Source organism: Ambystoma mexicanum, chromosome 7p, assembly GCF_040938575.1.
Source record: "Ambystoma mexicanum isolate Mex_15411 chromosome 7p, UKY_AmexF1_1, whole genome shotgun sequence".
Classification (NCBI taxonomy): domain Eukaryota; kingdom Metazoa; phylum Chordata; class Amphibia; order Caudata; family Ambystomatidae; genus Ambystoma; species Ambystoma mexicanum.
Window position 1 is genome coordinate 346,155,709 of NC_090939.1, and position 12,857 is coordinate 346,168,565.

A 12,857-nucleotide genomic window follows, 5' to 3' on the forward strand; every position below is an offset into this window, starting at 1 on the left:
ACTTCACATCACGGCATTAAAAATACACATCGTTTGATGCTGATGCTTGAAATTATAATCAAAGTGTGTGTGGGACTGATTCTAGTTTCACAAATGGGTATTAAGTTGAGTTCTCCTATTTATGTCTTTCTCTGCTGAAAAACGGGCCTTCAATTTCTCCTCATCTTTGTGGTTTCCAGTTAAGGAGCCAGTATGATATGATATGATATGATGATGATATGATATGGCATTTATAATGCGCCTATACACAAGTGTTTCAAGGCGTGACAAGGCCAGGGAGGGGAACAAAGGGAGGACAGACAACGATCCTACTAGGCCAGGTGTAATTCAGAGTGTGAGGGAAGGGGGCGGGGACAGTGCAGTACATTGGAATAGATAAAAAATAAGTAAGTGATGGCCAGCATGTGACAAGTGCATGGTTAAGTGCAGAGATCAGTTGTCAAGAGCTGGTAGGGGGTGTGCAGGGATACAGAAGCAGTCCCCAAGTGCGGGGTTGCCAGGTGGGCAGTGCAGGTGTGTGGCACTGGCAGGGGTAGGACCTGGGACCAAGATCAGATGGTATCCAGGTAGCCAGTGCAGTTCTGGTTACAGCCAGGAGGTCAGCAGAGGAGAGGAGGAGAAAAAGCAGAAGCAAAGAGAAAGGTTTTGAGGTGCTTCCGGAACCAGAGATGGTTCTCCTCAAGTCTAAGGGATGCATGGAGGCTGTTCCAGAGGGAGGCACCAGCCGACGAAAGAGATCTACTACCAACTCGTTGCTTGGAGAAGCGACTGAACCTGCGGGAGTTGGTGGCGGATGAGGCAGTAGTCATAAATTCCTGAATATTTGCCACTAAGGTGCACATTTCTTTTAGTCTTACAGATTTGTTACATTGTCTGTTTGACACCTAATTGTAATGCTTATTGGCAATGGATAAAATAAATGAAAGAAGAAAATCAAAGAATCCGAAATTGTTGGCTCTTGAAATAGCATTAAAACATAACTATTTTGCTTTGTTGTACTTACATTCATAAAAAGAGAAAGTCTCATCTGGCAGGTGCTCGAAATCACATTCAAATTATGAGCCTCATATGGTTGGTATTTGACTTAGCGTTAAAATTACAACTGTCGTTGGTACTTGTATTCCCATCAAACATCATGAGTCTCTTTCTTGGTGCTTAACATCATAATAGAATAGCAGCAGCAGCCATGTTGTTGGGATTTCATGTCACATTACAGAAATCTGTCTCATTGTTGGTACTTGACACTTATGTCAAAGCCACTAGTCACATGTTGATACCTGATGCCATGTCGAAGTCATGACCTCGGTGGTACAAGACAGAAAGTCAAAGACACTAGTCTGATTGTTGATACCTGGCATAATTTAGAAGGAATGAGGCCCCATTGTCTGTACTTGACATCACATTAAAATTGTGAGTCTCGTTGTTGTTACTTTAGGCCACGTTAAAATTGTGGGTCTGACGTGCTTGCTTGAAATCACCCAAAAAGATTTTTGTGTTGTCATTATATGATCTCACATTAAATGTACCATGTTACTGGAACTTGTTATTTTGTGACAAAAGAAGTCTTGTGACTAGTCCCCATGTCTCAGGATTTTCTCTATAAACAAACAGTGCTGATGCTCCTTTTCATGGAAGGTGCTGCATTCAAATGTTCACTAATTAGGAACTAGGCATCGGTGTGGCATTTGCATTTCAAGCCCCTTTATTTTTCAGGACTGTCATTATTTCTTCCATGCTGATTGGTCGACCATCACTGCCCACACAGTTGCCTGTGATGGTGCAGTGCCTCCGGGCTCCCCAAGCACTTAAGGGTCTGTAATTGGAACCCTACAGTCCCCTCTCTCTCTGGAATTATGAGCCACCGTCCGGCAGCACTTACTGAGTTACCTGCCCTTTTCCCTTGCCTTCCCCCCTGGAACTCCTCACCGGGCCCTCCCTCCTACCAGCAATTGAACGATCTGAATGACACAAGGCCTAATAAGATTGTTGTTTTGTCCTACCTCTGCCCCCCTCCTTGTTTTATGGAGACTAGAAACACTTGTGTACAGGCGCGTTATAAATGATGTATCATATCATATAAAATGCAAACCTGATCACCACTATGAAAGGGAAAAGTGCATTATTGTGCCTTTTGAAAGAGACAAAAGGAAAATAAAAAAATAGAGAATACAAGAACAACATTTTTGAAAATGTCCTCAGTGAGGGAGCAGTTTCCTAGACGCCTGGCCCTGGCTGTTAGAACCATTCCCCACACTCCAATACATACTGCAGGCCACATTTCATTAGCCTAAGTGGAATCGCTATAAAGGGTACTATGCCTTTAAGCACCTCTTTCCAAAGAGGCACACAAATCACTTTGCAGGAGGTTCATGTTAAACACGTTGTGGCTGTTTGTCCCTCAAAGAGGTTACAGTAGCGTGCGCTGGCCCGGTCCTCCTGGTCCCCATTGTTACTAAGCGCCCAGGTACTGATGGCCAGGCCACGGCAGGTAGGAGGGCATGCAATGCAGCCCGCCTCTTTGTGGTTTGCTAATGCTACTTTCAATTATTTGTGTGTGAAACTTGAATTTTTGTTGGCAACAACTTCCATAAAAGTATGTGTTGCATTGCATGACAGCAGTAAGCATGTAGCAAATGGTTTACGATTTTTTAAGGAGTTTTGAAAGATGTATGAATTGAGTTGAAGCCTTGGTGTTACTGGGTTTCCCTTGTGCTAAGTTTACCAATTTTAGTGACTGCACAGTGTTCAGAAACGAAGCGAAGGGATACAGTGTTCTTTTCCATTTAAATTGTATTCATCAATCTATATATTTTACTGTAATCAAGGCTGATGGGGATGGAGTCTGGTGAAGGGGTGGGGTCTGGTAAAGGGGGCGGAGTAAAGTAGGGGCTTAAACACTTTGTTGTGCCTAGGGCAGCTGAAATCCTATATACGCCATTGTGTATAAGTGCCTTAAAAATGCACAATACAGAATAAATAAATGTGTCTCCACTTGTGGCTACAACGCTCCTTCTAAGCACATGATCAAAGGGTGCACAGAGAGGTAATTAGGAGGACATATGGAAATTAAGTTATTTAGATAATCACAGCAAGCAGAGGTATCCAGGTGGTAGAGTTGTCTATGGAATTTAGAAACAGCAAACCGTGCTGGCAATCTGCAGCAATGAACATATGGGTCAAACTAATGGTAGCAACGCAGACATGTGTGGCACTGCGGGGAGAGTTTCCCCCACTTTGCACTTGACAATCTCCATTATCACAATGAGTTTTGGCTTGGGTGGGAACTGTTTGTTGATAATATCCCCCAGTTCCACTTAGGTAGGTACGTAAAGGGTTATAACAGTCCTTTATCTGGATACTCATAAGGAATGTCACAATATCAGCTTAGCCTTTACAACAAACATATAGTCCCAAAGGTTCTTTTGGTCATGTTCTATAGATAATAATAATGAGGTCTAAATAGAATAAAATGAGGAAGGCATTCTTGGCAAAGCATATCCATGTAGTTTGTGAAGTCTCTCAAGTCCAAAACATTAAGTGTAGGATGTGTGCCTTTGAAATAGTAGCTATTTTTCAGTGAATATTTGTTCAAAGGTTATACTCTTTTTTGATGATGCAATTACAACAAAAGGCACATTCCAATAAATGTGTGAATACTTAATGTGTTCCTTCACTCTGCCATGTTAATAATGTCAAGCCATATTGTTTGGAACTCAAGAATACGAGAGTACAAGCTATTAACTTCCTTGCTGGATGGTGTACATTGAAAGGACAGGTCTGCATTTATACATGGGCAAATGAACTCCAAAGAGCTAGAGTGAAAATGCAGAATCAAATTGTCTTGTAAGTTTCTACTCTCACGTGTGGGCATACTGTCCCAGGTTCAGTTGAAAATGGATAGAAAATAACTACAGGTTATACTCGGGATAAATGGCATAAGGCCACCCCAAAATGTGCATGCAAACCCTATTAATTGTCTTCGGGTATGCACTAATGACACCAGGCCTTGCTTCAGAGAGATGTCACGTGGTTTATTTTGCAGTAGACCAAATCCATTAACCTATGAAGAGGTCAGCAGAGGAGGTCAATACCAGATTCCTTGGATTAGTAAAGTTCAAGGTCACTGAAGATATGTACAAACAATACATTTTATTGTGAATAGTGGCGACCTGGGAAAAGAACTGGTAGACAGTGTGCAGTTTTTACCTTCTTCAGAACTGCTGCAAGTGCACCCCAAGGAAAACTCAATGTATTCACGTGAACAATATAATGCATTCAAATGTGCATAAACTAAATTACGTCTTGCATCGGCAGGAACGCTCCTATTGATTTGAGGTTTAATCTGTTATAGATGTAATCAAGCTCTATCATGAAGGTGAAACAGAATTATATGTTGCCATTTAGTAAATGACATACAAATGGTCAATAAATTCAATAATGATCGTATATCCTAGGCACGCAGACACTAGAAATGCAGGTTTCAACAATGTAGCACCATGAGCTGGAAGTTAGAGAATCGCCACACATTAGCTTATCTTTAAAAAGAGCAGTAGCCACTCCTTGTTGGTCAGGTGGCTAGGAAACCACACTGCTATGTTTAAAGTAGGGGTGGGGTAAAGCACTATAGGAACAGCATACACATAGTAAACCGATGGAAGGAGATAAGTCTGGATTCTGGAATAGTAAGCAAGGTAGATACAGAAGGGGACCAAATCGGAGATTTGAGAGAAACATGGCTGATTCCACCCAGAAGTAGAAGACCAGTTAAATGAAAGAGGGAAGGCAGAGCAGCTCATAGATGGATGTCCAGTTTGCACAGGAAAATTAACTTGCATGCTATGTACCTCAATTGAGGGCATTTGGTGCTGGAATAATGCCTGCTTGACTGGGTCCTTGGCTGGTTATACCAAAACCAGAAAGTGCACTTTAAATGGTAAATAAAAAAAAAACCTAAAAATTCCCCAACATCGTCAAACTTCTATCAGGTCAAATCTGGGAAGGGAAAAGGACTTTGAATGCAGAGAGGGTGCAATTTGAATTTAGGTATACAGGTGTTTATATTGTATTGCTCTGTGCTTCCTGGTTTCCATATTGAATGCAAAGTGATTGATTGTTCTTTAAGGCCCATTTCCCTTTCCAATGAAAAACTAAATACAAAACCGAAAAACATTTGGCTGCCACTTTAAAGTGTGATTGCCTTTGTAAGCACAATATCAGTAGATACGGTAGGAAATGCAATACCGAATGAGAACGCGTCCACTCATTTCCAAGTGATTTTCCTTTTGTATGGTACTAGTCATCAGCTTTCCTTAAGAGGGCTTTGCAAACAAAGGGTGAGCGATCAACAGAAAGCTGTACAACCTAGGAACAAAGTGACAGCTTTATTTGTTGACAATGAAATCTCTCACTCAAAGGCATATTATAAGTCTACTATAATTATCGAAGGGGAATATTTTATTTCTTTACAATAGTCTGTATAGAATTGCTTTCTTGCCAGTTTGCCAGTGTGCCATCACTGTGCTGGTCTATTCCCTAGCATATTTGATTGTCCTTGAGACACGTCCCTGGTATCCGGTATGTTTGTGGCCATAGGAAAAACGACCGCAGTCCCCCTTCCACTGCAACTCTTTTTTCTGGAGTTCACTGGTGAGCCCTTCTAGAAGATGTGAGGTAGTGGGTTGCCAACTATTGTAAGGTCACTACCTGTTTGAATTGTTTGAATGGTGCGGTTGTCTCCTATTTGAGGACTGCTGTCCACACCTCTATAGCTTGAATTTCGGATACGAGTAGAAGATCTACCACCATTTTGAAAAACTGCTTATCAAATTAAACCACTCAAACCCGGTGACCCCCTCCATTGTAGTGTTGGGACCAACCAGTCCCTATTTGCTGTCCTCTATGTCACACTGCATGGAAGAGTTGTGGTGGTGCACATTGCCTGCATCCACCTGGATCTGGACTGCCTTATTGAACTGAGGCTACTAGTTTTGAGACTGGGACCTTCATGACCTTCATGACCCTCTTCACTGCACTGCAAAATCCTCATCATCTGAATGCTGTTTTCTTTGGAAAATGGCTAGACTGATATTGAACTCTCATCGCCCTGCTGCCTCATGGCCCTGTCCCAGACTGAAACTGCATTTGCCCCTATCCACTGCTCCTGAGAAGCCCTTCTGCCTCATGGGATATTAATTCAAGCCATCTTCTACTCATCCAGGGGCGTTTTCCGGTATTTGACCTAACCATCAGAAGAAGCCTATAAACCTGTTTACAGGAACCCACTGCTGCAGAGTCCAACAGTGAAACTGGTGAAGCAAAATGTCCTCAATGATCCTCTATCCTGTGGAGTGTGTTGATTTTGCCGTTAAGTGCCCAAACAGATGGATAGATTATATGTTTTAAGTCCCTCTGTCCTCATTGAAATATATTAGGGCATGCATGCAGCTATTCTTTCATGACCTAAGATGTTGTTTCCTGCATATCAGAGTCCTGACTAGGGTACCTTGAGACACTAAAGACTGGAAGCCTGCTTTGTTTTTTTGTTTTTTTTTTTTGCTTTAACAATGTAATTTGAATAACAACTACCTTGCGATATAAATTATGCCCTAACACTGAAAAGTGTGAATTTTTATATTTAATTCGAGCCACATTATTGACTTCTGTGATCAAGGAAGCTGAGCCATAGATGTGTGGTAAAAATGCAACTTCACTGTGGTAAAAAGGTGCAAACTTAATGACTGCGGGCGTAGCGCTCTGAATGGGGAGGGGGCTTCTTTGATAGTCACAAAGTAATTTGAATGTCCTAAATAACAGTGTCTCAGAAACAAAGATAATAAATATGGGTCACAGGTACGTATAACAAGGTGTAGCATTAGGCTGAGTGGCGGTAAACAGGTCTCCAAGCATGCTTTTTAAGAAAAAGTGCTTGTTTCATTAATTTGCTTAGAAGACGCAGCGGCTGGTAGCACATTGCAAATCCCACGATCCCATGATTGCACGGTAGGAAGCAAACTACAGGTGTGACTTTTGAGATCATAAACCAGAGCTCACGGGTCCTGCAGAAAGGCAATGAAATTTTCACATATTTAATTTACAAAGCATGATCTACTGGCGGTTTCAGAAATCCCATGGCCGTTTCAAATTGCCCCTGAATACATTTCTGCCTGGTAAGAGGGTTGAAGAATTCCTAATGTGCTACATTTACAGGGTAACTTGTTCTTGGTTCAAGGCTCTGACAGTGTCATGGTAGAAGATGTTCTCATGAGAACGAAGATCAGATGACCGGAGCACATGAATAAAGTTCTGGTCGAAGACAAAGACATGCCTACTTCTCTCTGTCTCAAAAAGCATTTCACAAGTAGGGTATTAGAGTTACAGCAGCAGAGGGCTGTAGCAGGGCAGTATTTAGGGAAACAAAGCTGGGCATATTATATTTCTTGCAATAAGCAGGACCCAATATGCACATTTGCCGGTTGCAGCTATACCATCCCTGGCTTTAAGGCCAAGCATAAGTCTTGCAGCCCTATTCTAGATTGTCCGAAAGAAGTATACACAAAAAATAGGGAGGTTAAGAAAGAAGATGTTGCAGTTGTCTATCCTACAAAGTACCAGAGCTCTACAAACAAGCTTATGGTGGAAAGTATGGAATGGTACAATGCCTGTAAGGAGGTCAAGCTCAAACCATGAGCTTTATTTACAAGCTCTGAAATGTGAGGAGTAAAAGAGACAAAAGACTTAAAGATGATAACAACGTGTTTGTCCTCACAGAATGGTATGAGTACACGGCCCAAAGACAGGGCTCACAAGGTAGGAGAAAAACAGGGTACAGGTGTCATGATAAAAAAGATCTCTGTCTTACTGCCATTGAGACAGATATTGTTAGCTGCACACAGTGCCTGAATGGCGGTCAGAAAATCAGAGACTGAAAATCAGAAAAGATTAAAGACATAAGGTAAGCCAGGTGGAGCAAATAGATATGTAATTCCCACAATGTTACAATAAAACCCTGAGGTACTCTGCAGGTACAAATTAAGGTGGTGGAGTACAAACATCCCAGTTGCATGCCCCCAAGAATGTGGCCACTGGCCACACCCACCGCAATAGAATAAAACCATATAACAAGTATGTACAATACACTTTCAAATTAAAAAACTCATCCTGAATGACCTGCACTCCAAATGTTGTCCGCTGACATGAAAAGTGACCGCAGATTCAGCGGCATCTGCACACCTTTTTTTCATCTATAAGAACAGATCCATATCACCTTTATTACACTCCCGTAGTCTTTCTACACTCTCTTTTAGCCGTCAAATAACATCAATGTGTTTTCCAAAATGTTCGTTCACAGTGCTTTCCTTGGACTACCCCAGTGTCCGTGGACCGGGCGGCACCTGTACTCACTTTTTCACCTAGACAAAAAATTTCATATCATGTTTATTCCACACTCCACCCTTTCCAGACCATCTTTCAACCACCAAATAACCCCAAATGTGTTTTCCCTACCATGCTATCCATGGGCAGTGGCCGCTGTCTGTGGATCCAACATGGCTGCAGTTTCATATAATAAGACACATCTCACGCTTTTCAACATTCAATCAGCGGGCTCGTCAGATGACCGTAGACATTACACCAGACCCAGATTGGTCCAGGGGGTTGTCCAAAGACCATTTAGGGAAGTTAGTCAGTGGACCGGACCCAGATATCATTATTTTCTTTTTATCTATTTTAGGCTGTTTGTAAAAAAAAAAACTACTTGCCGCATTTACAACACATTTTAAAAAGCATGCTTTTGGGACTAAGCTGCTGCTCCTGGCACACATTTGGTGAAAATCAGTCCAGATGTTTGGGCTGTAGGCATGAGCAAAATATTTTTTCCATTTTGTCTATGAGGATTTCCACAATTGGTACCCTCCTATAACTTTGCCCCCCTTGACAAAACCACACCAAGCTTTGCAGAATCATTCCACAGGGGGCATATATTTTATTTTCAAAGTATGGTCAGGATTCATTCAGGGGGGGTAAGCTGAGCAAATTAACCATAACTACAGCACCACTAGCGCAGGCCCTGTAATCTATATTGAAAAACTCTTAATATAATAATACAATATAATCAATAGTTTTTATTGGCACATATAAACATCACTCAAAAAAATACATTCTGTGATTGGTTCAACACTTGAACAGCATCTGAAGCACTTCACATCCTATTGGCAGCTTCCCACCACACAAACAATAAACAACCTATCAGAAAGTAAATACAGGAAATTCCACCTTCTCTTGTCATGTGATCTTCCTCCATTCCTAATTCTAATATCTGAGGTGACAAGCAGTATTTTTGTTGTTCTCACAGTACAATGTAAAACTACATGGAACGGCTGTAGAACAATTATCCAACAGAAGAAGAAATTAAAAAAAGAAGATGGCCAAGAAAAGGAGCCAGAAGAAAATACATTTAAAAGATTCAAGGCTTTGAGATCTCACACTGTTATTAGGCAATGCACAGTGAGATTAAATGATTTGTCATGGATCATACACTTTGGTAATGCAGTGTGCTACAAGCCCCATGTTTTATGGCAAGTCTCCTGGTGACTCTTTCAATACATCGCACAACCCCAACTAACAGCATTTAAGCTGCAATGAAGAGGGACAAAAATGACTGGCTGCAAGAATAACCTACGCCCAGGTACTTTTTCCCCCATAGCGCAAATCAAAAGCTGATACCCATGAATATATACACAGTAAGTGAACATAAAAGAAAGTGTGCAATACAAAATAACATTGGACTTGAAAAAAAAAAAGTAAAGAAAACTAGAAAAATAACCTGAGAGAGGAAGTATTCCAATAAATATGCTGGCAAAGTATAAAAGGTGCTCTACTTTCAAACCCAGCAATCTGTCGTGAAATACTCTCATGTAAACCAAATCCCAATAGCAAACAAGTGCTTGTGGTCTTTTGGGTAAACGTCTGCACTGGGAACATAACAACCTGAGTAAAATCCTGGTAGCCAAATTCTTGAGCAACCTTGCCAACCTCAAGAAAAAAAACAATGGTTTGTGTGAAAAATAATTATGCTCTTCATCCCCATATTTCCTTAAAATGTGCCTTGACAAGCAGTCACAATCAGGGGAAAATAACTGCACCAGTGTTAAGGATTACACGCTCTCTTGCCACATCATGGGCAAATACTAATGACTTACTTGCCCTCTCAACTTTTACCCTCCTCACTCCTGTTTCTGGCTTTTAACACTACTCTGCTTTATAAATATACCTTGAAAAGTACACATTCCATAGTTTCACTCAAATATATAAATCCTTATAGAACTAAAGAACTATGTGATGCAAAAAGTTTAAAATTGTGCATTATTTCCCCATCTTGACTGGGAGACTTGTCTATGCCCACACACCCTACACCCACTGTATCTACTCCTACCGATCTACCTTACCATCACTGTTTCTACCCTCACTTGTCCATTCTATCCCACTCTCTGTCACGCTTCCACTGTTCCCCCATCCTCTATATCCCTTGTACCCACTGTACCCACTGTCTTTATTTTCACCCACCCATCCTATGAGCACCCATTATACAATACATGTTGTACTCCTATCCACACTAGCTCCTTTCTCTTTCCCCCTGTCTATCTACTTACCCTATGTGTAATATGTGTACATCCACCTTCTCTACTGTGTCACCACCCTCTTTACCCTCACACACCCACCATACTCCATTCTTTTTCTACAGTCATGTACACAGTGTTATTCTCCCGTCTTTATTTCTTTCCACCCATGCTTTCTCTACTCTGTCATTTGTTATCTATTCATTTTGAATGGATCATCCTTTTATGGAATTGTTCTGTTCTAGAGGACTAAAGCTAGCATGAATGTACTAATTATATGTGTTTCTGTGATCCTTTGCCAATAGAATTGGGCATCTATCACATCCTTCATTCATTGAAGGACAGCAAGAAGACTATTTCACCTCCACTCCTTTGCAAGAGTTGACTTTCCAAAGCCCTCCACCAGTCAGATGAAGATTTAATGTTCCAAGGCAGAGGCAAGCTCTGTGCCCTAACCACTTGCAGGGCTCATTTGGGGTTACCTGCTGCTGTAGCAAGACCTACCTCTTTGCCAGCTAAACCTGTTTCCAGGACAGCACTGTAGGTGATGTTCCCCTGCTACTGTGTGCCAGCATCCCCGGCGTTCTGAGAATGAGAAGCAGGACCAGTGTTGTCCCTTAGGCTGTGGATTAAATCTCATAGCAAATGAAGAAGCCAAGCAGCAGGTCTCTTGAATTTCTTTCATGATGAGCCATGTTGAACAATCAGTGATTGTGTTTGAATGCATTCAAATCAATTGAACTTATAGTGCTGCCTTTGGTACTCAAGTCAGCTCTTCGATCTGCTGTTGCTGCATCAGCAAACCAATCTTCCACTGTGCCCCACCAGATGAGTGCATCATTGCTTCTGTGTGATCCAGGTGCTCGCCGCTGGGTAAAGACTTAGAACTGATGTATCTCATACAAGTGCCTCAAGTCACCAGCCTCTTCTTCTTTGACCCTTTATCGAAGATCACCAGTGAGGATAAGCCCAGAAGCTGTTTGCTGCTGTTTTCATTAATTTGTTTGCTGGTGTGCTAACGGAAGACGAGGATAAATGAGGATATCCCTTTAAGTGGCAGAGTTAGCACACGTAATAAAGGGGACTGCATTGACCCTCACGGCAAAGCCAGTGAGGATAAGCCCAGAAGCTGTTGGCTGCTGTTTTCATTCATTCATTGGCCGGCGTGCTAATGGAAGACCAGGATAGACAAGGATATCCTTTTATGTGGCAGAGTTAGAACAAGCAATAAAGGGGACTGCATTGACTCTCGCAGCAAAGCCTGTGAGCATAAGCCCAGAAGCTGTTTGTTGCTGTTTGTTGGGCCTTTTAGGGTGCGAACTAGAGCCTCACAGGACTGCTGTGCTGTGTTGGTGGCTCCTACATCACTAGCTTTCCTTGGGGGGGCCGGCATGTGGAAGTGCAAGTACGGAGTATCGAGGCCAGAGAAGAAGTTTTACTTGCTTCTTCTATTACTCCGGTCCCATACCATGTCACTATAGTGGAGGTCGCTGGTAAGTGGCTATTTCACTGTGTGGATTTAAACCAGCAAAAATGACTCAACCCATATAAACATCCATATGTAGTAACTCGCAAAGTTGCATGTTATCTGGCACCAAGTGAAAATTGCAATTTCTCCTGTATATGAAAGAACTGGAGTTAAACGCTGTGGCCAGCGTATGTTTAGCAAGGGAAATCTCAGAAAAGCAGAACTGCGGTCAATGTTGTGGGCTTGCCTATTCCCCCACTTTTCCACTCAGCGTTTTTTTCTACAGGGTGGGCGACAATGAGGAGGAGTGTCAAGGAGTGTCTAGTTTCCAAGGGTCTTCGGGCACATAGTTGCTCAGCAGTAGTGTGCTCTGTTTATTTAGGATATTGGGCCAACATCACAGTCTCTGCTGAAAAGAATACTGTTCTAACTACAGATGCAAATGTGTTATTCAAGAGCAAATAAACCTGGGGACTGCAGGCGAAGAGCTTTTGACCCAAGTGCTGATCTCTTGCCTGTAGACCCTAACCACCTCTACCTCACTAAATAGGTTTAAGTGGGAGACAAAATAACAGTTCACTTACAAGATCTCTCTTCTGAATAAAAACAATTCAAAAACATACAACCTTCGAAGTCCCTTACAGGATGTTGGCACATTGTCGCAACTTTGAACTATGCTACAGGTTCAAATCAAATTAGTAAGCCAGCTGAGATGGGCACATTTAAGAGCTATAAATCTGGGGGCACAGTTTTTATACCACCTCAAAGTATCTATC

The 12,857-nt window shown here is 41.9% G+C and overlaps 1 protein-coding gene across 4 annotated transcripts in view; it reads right to left on the bottom strand.

Moving 5' to 3' along the window:
* Positions 1-12,857, bottom strand: part of NCAM2 (neural cell adhesion molecule 2) — a 1,850,180-nt gene that overhangs the window by 878,265 nt on the left and 959,058 nt on the right. The window lies entirely within an intron of this gene.